We start from the raw sequence: 10,585 nt of genomic DNA, 5'->3' as shown, positions 1-10,585 counted from the left end.
TGGTGCAAGGCCAGGGAGCTCAGCACCATTCAGGATCAGGCCCTCACTCCATGTATTCCTGGAGGGAAGTGCTGAGCCTTTAGGCATGAGGATAGCACAATGCCCCGCGTGTACATAGAAATACAGCACAAGAAGAGACCAGGGACCAAATTCCCTGTTGGTGCAAACTGGCACAGGGATGTCAATGGACCTGGTCCAGCTTGCGCCAGCAGAGAATTGGGCCCCAGATCTCAGGCTCCCCCCTTCGGTTCTTAGACGTAGAGGCTAATTCCTGCCTCCTGACACTCCCCCGCCCTCCCCTAGCCAGGCAGAGGAAGGACCGGTGGCTTTTGGCGCAGGAAGGGCCCTGCGCTATCCTCGCTGTTACCAGGACAAGGGGGTGCTTGTTCCGGAGTCCCAGCTTGGTTCCAGAACCATTGCAAACCCCGCTCCTAGGACCAGCCCTGGAGGGAATTCCACGCTATGGCAGGCCAACTGCAGAGACCAACATCCTCTCTTCCTACAGAGCAAGGGAAGCAGAGGCAGCAGGGAAATCACCCCCACCACCTCCTCCTGGCGTGACTAGCTTGAAGGGGACGCCGCAGAGTGCGGCCTGAGACCCCACAAATTCATTTCCTAGGAGCTGCTGGTCACGCAGCTTGTTAGACAGCAACGGCTTTCAATGGCTAGAACCTGCCAGGCTGCATCAGACGCGTGGGCCCACCTAGCGCAGTGTCTTGCCTTCGACTTTGAGCAGCCCCAGGAAATTCCCAAGGAAGGAATATCTCCTGCCCGGAGGGAGAGCATCTCTCACCCTCCGGACTCCGTCCTGACAAAGCAGCGGCTTGGATTCCCACCAGTGACCTAGACAGGAAAGGCTCAGTAACCTTCCCAGTCCCCGTCAACTCATCCAGTCCCCTCCCCTCCTAAAATTAAAGTTCTCAGCAGCACACGATGAGCAAATTAATGCAAATTGTAAGGTACCGTACAGCCAGTGTAACCAGAGAGGCACAAAGGGCATAATTAGAGCAGCAGCCGAGATTATGAAGGTTGTAACATCGGGGCTTTGTGGGACTAATGGAAATTGGACCCGTGCATTAAGGCAGTAATCACTAGCCAGGTTTACACGGGTCCCCTCGGTGCCCGGGCATTTCTTATTGATGTTATTGTTTATTCATTGCACTCATTTCGAAAGCACCCGTCACCGGATGACGTGGGCACTCCTAGACGGACGCAGACGTGAGATGTAGCAGCGTCCCCCCGATGCTGCTGGTCTGAGGGATTTTTGCCCCCACTCCGCTTTGTTCCCGCATCACCACCCTAATTCCATGCAATGCTCTGCTATTAACGTGTGCCGCTGACTTGCCACCCAGGCTGTCTCAGACAGAAGGAGGGGGCCAGGATTTTCAGCACCAGAGCTGGTCAGGATTGTTTGGACATCAGAAAATGCTGGTTTGTTGAAACCCAGTCTGGTCACGGGAACGTCCTAGGTTCAACCCCACTTCGGTGAGGAAGGCTTCACGGGGCCAGGATGGAATTTCTGGTCAAAACCAGAGAGAGACCAATCAACAGCCCTGCTGGCACATTGGACAGCCAGGTTTGGGTCGCTGTTCCCAATCACACGAAGCAGGGACTTGCACCTGGTTTCCTACCTTGCAGGTGAGTGTCCGGCCCACTGGGCTATTGGTTATTCTGGGGTTCGGATCTCTCTGGTTTTTCTTGACAGCTTTCAGAATATCTTGGTTTCCTCCCTGTGCAAACCAGAGTTTTTCAAAATCTGAGAAATTGCCATGGGACTAGAAACCCATTTCTTCCCCCTCCAACTCTGGTCAGCACCCAGGAAAGGGCCAGGTTTTCCTAAGAGCTCAGCACACTGGATACCAAGTTCTTTTCAAAATCCAACCCTCATTTAGCTGCCCACCTCCACGGGAGCTGAGCTGATGGAAATCCTGTCTCCTTGGGGCCAGGTTTCAAGAACTCAGGCCTAGATCCGCAAAGGTAGGTAGGCTCCTAACTTCCACTGATGACCTACCTTTGCGGATCTGGGACTCAGCCCCCATTTAGACACTGCAATAAGCAGCCAGATTTTCAGAAGAGGTCAGCATCTAACAAACTGGGGTCTCGCTCTCCGATGGGACCTCTCTGCGCTCTACTGCAGTTGACGTAACAAGAATGGGGCAGGCCCCAAGAACCTCTCCACCCGCTAATAATTGCAACCTCCTCTTCGAATCTCTTTACATAAACTTTGCTTCACATAGCACGGACCAAGAAACAAACGCAGCAATAAAAGGGAGATTTGTTTTGCAAGATTATCTGTTTTAATGGACAAAGGTAATAAGGACCCAATGAAGGTGTCCTGCAAGGCACCTTAAAGAAATTTACGATGCCCGGTCACTACCACTCCCCTGCCTGTTGGTGCGTCTCCTCCATGCAGCGCTCTACACTATGAGCCACAAGTCAGCTGAAAGGCGATTTAAAGCTTTGTTTTTTCAGGGGGGGGGCGGGGGGGAATATGAAGGGAAACAAAGGCATTTAAGTGCAGTGTGCACATTAAACAGAGGAGCAGTAATATGAAAATATCCTAGAATAAATTTCAATTTATGGGTTTGTCAAGGATCAAGGAACATTGCTGCGGTTCTCGATCCAACAGCAGTATCCCCAGTGGTTCCAGAGTAACATAAATACCGTCATTTAAGCCAGGAAAGTACATTTCAGCGGGGGGTGGGGGGAGGGTTTATTTCCTTTCCAAGTGCCGCACGATCAGAAGAACTGGCCGCCGTTGAAGCTGCCGTCCCTGTGCTGAAGGGGAAAGAAACAAACAGCGCAAGAACGGGGCTGAAGGGAATTATTCACGCCTCCGGGCCAGATCCTCTGCTGGTGGAAATCAGCACTGCTCTGCTGAAGCCAGCGCTTTTCCCTGGCATTAAAGTCAGAGCTCTGCCGATTTACATCAGCGAGGAGACTGGACCCCTCCGTTTGTGTCATACGCCTGCTTAGCTAGGATAAAATATCAACCATGACATACATTTCTACAGCACCTTTCACCCCAGCACTCCCAAGTGGTTTGCCTCACTCGAGAGGTCAGCTTGCCGAGCGCGTAGCTGGCTAGGATAAGAATAACAATTCATGTAGCGATAACAGCTTGTGTGTTGCAGGCGCTGCAGCACAGAGGATCTAAAGTGTTTGGAAAACTTTTTGAACAAATAGACACCCAAATGTACAGAGGAGTCCCGTAACCCACTACTGGTGTGCATCCCCCTCTGGCATGAAGGCGGGCAGCTGATGAAGGTGCCAATTCAGAAAAGCACATGCTTAAGGTCCATTGATGTCAATGGGACTTAAACACATGCTTAAAACTAAGCATGTGGTTTAGTTCTTCCCTGAAGTGTGGCCTAAGAGCACATGGCAATGCTACAAGCGAATACTGTATGCAAATAAATCTGCATATGGAGACAAGGTGCAATTACTCCAATTGCAATAAGTCCCGGACCCCAGGTTTGCACTCCTGCTCTTGCAAAAAGTGCCTTCAGCCTCCTGAATTATTTCCCGTGGACAGAACTTGTTTTACGTCTCATCGGAAAGGCTGCCCCTCCCACATTACAGCCTCCCACCTTGTGTCTTCCCCCCCCAGCCCCGGCTCGTTGGTTCCCCCTGACTCAGAGGGGAGAGCGCCGCCTACTGAATCACAACAGCTGCTCACCTCTTTCACACTGTCTCAGCGGGGCAGTGCTGGGAAACCGGCGATTCAGATTTTAAATGAAGAGCTGGGACCGTGAAACGGGCTAATGCAGATGGACACGGAGGCAGTTACGCTACAGACTGGGCTGGACCGGGCTCAAATGGCAGAGCTATCGGTAGCACATTCCCTCTATATGCAGCCTTGCCGAGGCTTCCTTGGTGCCAGAGAGACTGCAGCTAACCACAGTGACAAGCCACAGAGATGACAAAGAGGCTGGCAGCACTTAGCAAGCAGGGGAGATGAAAAGGATGAGATATGTACAGCGTGGCCGAAGGGTGGCTTGGCAAGGGACGAGCGTTCGATGGGTGCACACAGGATGGAGGGGATTTTGTTTTCCAGGTGTTGCCAGCGAGGATGAGCCACGGAGGGGAGGGAATTAATCAGGATCAGGCCCTTAGTAAGACCCAGCGGCAGCCCCTTCTTGCTCTGTTTGTTACCTTATGGGCCCGATGCTGGTGCCACTGAAGGCCACGGAAAAGGCCCCTGGTGTCTGCTGGAGCAGGCACAGGGTGGCAACCATGGGCATGTCTGATACTCATCCTCACTCTAGCAGTGGGTCCAGCCTTTTCCATACCAGGACCCCTCTCCCACCAGCCAGGACACCCCCTAAAATCCCATTTACCAATACGGGCAGGGCAGGGGGGTCCCAACTCCCCCAATCCTTGTCTGCAACCCCCGAGTTCGTGACTCCTGGATTGAGAATCCCTGCAGACTTCAGAGGAAGCTGGATTTCACCCCTAGTGCCTGCATGTCTGGCAATGGATCATTTTGCTGCCCCAACAGTTCCCCCCCCCCCGAGCAAGGCCGAGCCCACTCCCCAGCATACAGGGCCCCATCTTTCCAAACCCAAGTGGCTTGTCTATCAAAGCGAGAACGTTTCTTCAAGCTTGATGGAAAAGGAGCTATTTTGCCGGGCCACGGGGGGTGGGACACAGCGGCGCAGAGACACCAGGTGTGAACGCAGAGGGAGTCTAGCAGCCTCATTCAAGCATGGGCAGAGCTCCTGCTATTAAAGGCAATCAGGGGGCAGTGCAGGCTAACAAATCCCTACTGTGCTGTCCAGGAAGGTGCAGATAATAGCTAGAGGGGGAGGAGGGCCTACTGGTTAGAGCACTGGCCAGAGGCCCTGTCTGGCCTTGAGTAGATCACCTCATCCATCCGTGCCTCAGTTTCCCCATTTGGAAAGTGGAGATAATGGCACTGCTCTCCCTCCCGAGAGCCTGTGGTGCTAAGGTCCCAGGGCCGCGTAAATAGCTACGATCACTGGCGGCAAGAAGGGGGGATTTATGAAGCCGTCGGTGCTGGCGCCACGCTCTCGGCTGGGGGTGGAGAGATTGTTATCCCAAGCGGCGCCCAACTTCACCCGTCACCTTTGCTCCCGCTTGTCACGGTTCATTTGCCTCAATTCCCTGGAGCCGTTCCGGGGTTTAAGAACATCTCGCTGTCTTGGGTTGCCATGTTGTGGTAGCCGCCTTTTAATCTTGTGTTTAGCTGTGACACTCTGGTTCGAAGCTCGGGAGCTTGTCTCTTTTCCCCCCACTGACGTTGGTCCAATACAAGACGTTGCCTCACTCGCCTTCTCTCTCTCATATCACCGTCTCTCACCTAAGGATCAGGGACTATTTTACCAACCTCAGCTATGCCACAGCACCCCCAGGGAGCAGGCCGGTGTTATCACCCCATTTTACAGACAGGAAAACCAAGGCACGGAGAGAGGAGTGATTCCCCCCAAACCCCCACAACAAGTCAGTGGCAGAAGGAACCCAGGAGTCCTGATACCCATTTCTCTGCTCTAACACCCTAGCAACCCCCTCCCTTTTTATCTTTCCCCAGCGCCTTTTCTCATTCCCCTGCTTCTCTCGCTTCAGCTTGTCCCACAACGCACCTATTTCCAGCGATCCAAAATGCAACAGACCAGGAGCTCCTAGCCTCTAAGGGAAGAAATCCAACCTCACACCTGGACATCTGAGCCTTCCTCTCGCCCGTGCTAGGAACGACTCGTTCAAATAAAGAACATGCCTGCAACACAAGCCACTGCTCGAGAGCAGGAAATGTTGCATAAATATTCATCTCAATTAATATACATGAAGGCTGCAGCAAGCGCCGCTTAAGCCTTTGGTGGGAAGTGTTATCTTCTCAGCTCTGTGTTGCTGGAGCTGTACATTTAAGGCAGAAATCCAACAGATTTTCAAAGCAATAAACCAAAGCTTTAGCTTCTCTAATGTTTTGGGGGGGAGCAGCCTTTCCCATCCCCCGGCAGCCCAGAGCTCACCGCTGGGGGAAAACACCTTCAAGCCTCCAACTGAAGGGATTTCTTTCAAAGAAACCTTCCTGTGACCGTTTCCCTGGGACACCAAAGCCCGGATTCTCTCCAGCTCTGTTCCAGCCCGCATCAAACTGGGACGGGCCCGATCTGGGTGCCGGCTGGGACAGAGAGTCGTAATACAGTCCTCGGCGCCGGTTTGCTCAATCGCAAGGTGGCCCACTGATTTCCTTAGGAAACCCCCCTTATTGTCAGCGTGGGGCTGTATCTGCATCTAGCGGCTGGATCACAGGATGCGTCTATGGGCCTGATTCTCTGTGGCCCAGCGCCTCATAGTCATTCCTGCCTGTGCAAAGCGGGTATAAAACGCTACCTGCCCACCAAGAAGGGGCGTAAATCTAGAGTGCATAAGGGTGCTGTGCGCTACCTGGCCACCTGGTCCCTGCTACCATGCACTCAAACCTCCCTCGCGTACCTTGACCTGCTCCCATCAAATCAGGCAAGAGTCAGCTCAGCCTTCTTTCTTTCCAAGGCAGACAAAGCCCTTTGACCCTGTGTATCTAGGCTTCCTGGTGGCCCTCGCTGATTTAGTATCCAAGCATCTCATTGCTCATCAGCACTGCTGTAGATGCAGCCTACAATGAAAGAGGCTTTTCCGTCGGTGTGGGAACCCCACCTCCCCAAGCAACAGTAGCTACATTGACAGAGCTTTCTTCCGTGGACATAGCTGTGTCTACACCGGGGTTTAAGTTGGCATCGCTCTGGTGGGTTTTTCATACCCCTGACTGATGCAACTTTGTCAACCTACTTTTAAGTATAGACCAGGCACAAGGGAAATTAATCTAAATTAAATGCAGGTATGAATTCAAAGTGGATTAGTGAAACTGCATTAAACTCCTGTGTGGAGTAGCTCATGCAGGATTGAAGTGCCCTTAATTTAGTTGCTTATTCCAAATTCTGAATAAGTGTCCACACAGAGGTTTCACTAATCCATTTAAATTCATTTGGATTGATTTTCCTGAGTGCCCCCATGTAAACAAGCCCAAAGGGACTTACCCAATATCACACAGGGAGTCTGTGGCAGAGCTCAGAACTGAAATGAGGTCTCTGACGTTAACACCCTTGCCCTGTGCTCCCTTTGCAGTGCGTCGGTAGCCCAGAGGTGGCACATCTGGCTCTGGGATCCCCTGTCTGGAGCGGGCACCTGGCTGTGTCTCTGCTGACATGGAAATGCCAAATCTGTTACGGTTTAGAATTCAGGAGTCAGTGGGATCATGCAGGAAGTGAGTCAAAGCGCAGTCTCGCACGTGGGCTTTAACATGGTAGCTAGTTGGGGGAAGGAGAAAAGCTCAGGCCCCGCTGTGTCTCACGCAGAATGCATCCCCGCAGGACGGCAGCAGTGTCACTCAGCCGGCAACCAAAAACCCAAACAAACGCTTGACATTTCAACATCCCTCCCAGGCCCCTTTGATACATGGAGAACCTAACTAGCAACTTAACCAGGGGACCATCGCTGAGCATCTAACAGCTCGGAGGTGCCCGTAGCTCTGCGCGGGGCTGACCGTGCGCCGCGATGCACGTGCCAGGCAGAGGAGGCTCCCGCCTGCTCTCAGCGCCGGGAAAAGGACGGATTCCCTGTTCTTAGCCCCCTCCCCGGTCTCACTCCAGCCTGCCGCCCAGCCCCGGGCCTGAGTACTCCCTGCCTCAGCCTGGCTGCGTCATTCCCGCCTGTGCAAAGTGGCTGCAAATGGTGTGAGCGCAGAGCTGTGAGGGGGGGGAGCATTTCACACCCACGCCGCACAGGCCTGACCGCCACACACGCACATCCCCAGTGCCAGGCAGGGAGAGCCCCAGAAAACCTGCCTGCTGCAGAGCCAGGCACCTGAATCGCCTGCCAGCCAGAACGGCTTCCTCCCCCTCCTCTTATTTAACCCTAATTGCACTACAGGCTCAAAGAACCTGGAGTGCTGGAGACAGAGGAGTATAGAGAGCGGGTCCCCCAGGAGGAGCAGAGAGGGGACAGCAGATATAAGAGCCGCACTCCACTCGATTGTCTCAGAGGCTGTTTCAGCTCCAGAGAGCACTTCTTGGAGAGACACTACATGAACCAAAGTCTTTTTACGCTGTGACAGCCCCCGGGAGAGGGATTTGGGTTTCATCTAGCACCTTGGGAACTCTCTCCGCATCTCAGGCCTAATGTGTTTGCAAAAGCACTTCGGGCCCCCTGAAATGCCCTTGACTAACGCAGGCACAGTAACCGTAGAGACCTGAGCAAGGAGAGGCTGGTTCAGTCGGTGTTATTCCCATTGCCTGCCCTTGGCTTGTCTGAATTTCCTGCAGGCGACTTGGGAAGGTGGCCTCGGGCCGACATTTAAGGCTTGTAATTAAACAGCGTAGTTTTTGCAATAGAAACACTCCCACGAGTCTCCTTCAATCCGCCAATTGGGCTCAGTAGAGGGGTAACTGAGGAAAGTTCCCTGGCCTGTGTTATATGGGGGTCAGACTAGATGGTCAGAATGGCTTTTTGTTCCTAGAGTCTAAGGCTGGAAAGACCACTGTGTTTCCATTAAACGCCCCTCACTCCCGAAAAGTTTCCATCCCAAATGTTGCAAAAGTTACGCCAAGCAGAAGCAGGGAAGGCTGGTCTTGTGGTTAAGGCACCGGGCTAAGAGTCGGGGGTCTGGGCTCAATTTGTGCTTCTTCCACATGCTTGGGGTGTGTCACGTCATAGCTCTGTGCCTCAGTTTCCCCACCTGTAAAACAGGGGTAATGCTCTCCCAGCTGGCCAAGAGAAATGCACCTATTTGCTTATATTCTGGTAGCATGTAGGCCCAGATCCTCAAAGGTACTTAGGCACTTAATTCCCCTTAATTTCAATGGGAGTTAGGCAGCTAAACTTTGTGAATCTGGGCCCTAGAAATCCCCTAGCTGAGTTCAGGCCCCATTGTGCCAGGCGCTGTACAGACATCTAGTAAGAGATGGTCCCTGCCCCAGCTTGCAATCTAAATAGACCAGACAGCTAAAGGATGGGAGAAATGGCTGGAATACACACAGAGAAGATTGGGGACAATGACTTGCCCAGGGTCACACAGGGAAGCAGTGGCAGAGCCAGGAACTGAATGCAGAGCTCCTGTATCTCAGTGCTCTAGCTACAGGGAGCTGTAGACCGTGCAGACCACCTCTCCGCTGCAGAGGATGTGCACAACGCTCTCCCTCGCTGCCCAGCACATTTGGCTGGCTGGACTTGCTGGGCATGGGGAGATATTGAGGCAAGAGGCTAAGCCATGCAGACTGCGCCTGTCTTGCGGGCTGATGCTGTCAAGGCTGAATCCCCACTCTGTCCCTCTGAGCGCAGAAGTGGGGGCCTGCAAGGATTTAAAAAATTAATACTGGCCACGCCAGGCTCGTATTAAACTCCCAAGGTTGCAGCTTTTCTCTGACCTTGGCTTGGTAAAAGCTGCCACCACCCAAATACAACCCCGCCCCCCCAAAAAACCCTTTGAACCCAGGAAGGAGCACTTGGGAATTCCTCCCTGTGGGGTACCCTCAAGCCCTTTCACCCCCGCTCCGGGGAAGAGCTGAGAAAGGAAACAAAGGATATTAGCCTTGGCTACCAGCTAATTAAACAACATGCACAAACCTCTTAGGGGACACCAAAAATCCAATCCTGTTCTTAAAAAAGGTAAATTTTATTAAAAACAAAAAGGAAAAAATTACATCTGGAACTTAGGCTTTTTGCTAGATCTTAAAAGAAACAATTCCAAAAATGAAGCACCCAAACTAGCTTGGGGGGGGGAGGGGGTTCAGCTTAAAGGTTACAAGCAAACAAAAGCACCTGGGGTTAGCACAGAGGAGATCCACAACCCAAAGTAAAAAATAAACTGATTGAGTCTAACTAACCATTCCCTATGCAAATCATTTCGGCTAGGTATGGAAGGTGAATTTTCATACCTGGTTCAAACCTTACACAGCACGGCTGCTCCAGCCCTGCAGCCCAGAGAACAACAGACAAAGGGAAAGTTTCTTTCCCAATTTTAAAAAGTCCGACCTTCCCATTGGCTCTTTTGGTCAGGTGGCCACTCCTTTTTTTTTCCCTGTGGGCCTGTTAACCCTTTACAGGTAAAGCAAGCAGAGAAACGGCCCCCTGCCAGGGCGGGGTGGGGGCCTCATAAGAACGGCCACACTGGGTCAGAGCAATGGTCCATCCAGCCCAGTGTCCTGTCTTCTAACGGTGGCCAATGCCCGGTATCCCAGAGGGAATGAACAGAACTGGTAATCAAGTGATCTATCCCCTGTTGCCCATTGCCCGCTTCTGGCAGTTGGAGGTTTAGAGACACCCAGAGCCTGGCGTTGCATCCCTGACCATCTTGGTTAATAGCCATCGATGGACCTATCCTCCATCCACTCATCTAATTCTTTCTTGACCTCAGCTCTATGTTTGGCCTTCACAACATCCCCTGGCAAGGAGTGCCACAGGTTGACTGTGCGTGGTGCGAGAACTTCCTTCTGCTTGTTTTCAACCTGCCACCTATTAACGGTGCCCAGCTGGCCGCGTGCCCCATTTCCATCCTGTGGGATTCTGGTGGGAAGGTGTGAGGAGACAG

General features: G+C 52.6%; 1 long non-coding RNA gene across 1 annotated transcript; it reads left to right on the top strand.

Annotated features, from left to right (window-relative positions):
- Positions 1 to 429: 429 nt before the first annotated feature.
- LOC120389321 lies at positions 430 to 5,745 on the top strand. The gene is made up of 2 exons (XR_005590866.1): positions 430 to 1,638; positions 5,587 to 5,745. It is a non-coding gene; the product is annotated as an uncharacterized LOC120389321 (long non-coding RNA).
- The last annotated feature ends 4,840 nt before the right edge of the window (positions 5,746 to 10,585 follow it).

This window comes from Mauremys reevesii, linkage group 23 (genome assembly GCF_016161935.1).
Source record: "Mauremys reevesii isolate NIE-2019 linkage group 23, ASM1616193v1, whole genome shotgun sequence".
Taxonomy (NCBI): Eukaryota; Metazoa; Chordata; order Testudines; family Geoemydidae; genus Mauremys; species Mauremys reevesii.
Note: the sequence above shows the minus strand (reverse complement) of the source record. Positions and strands in the feature narration are given on the sequence as shown.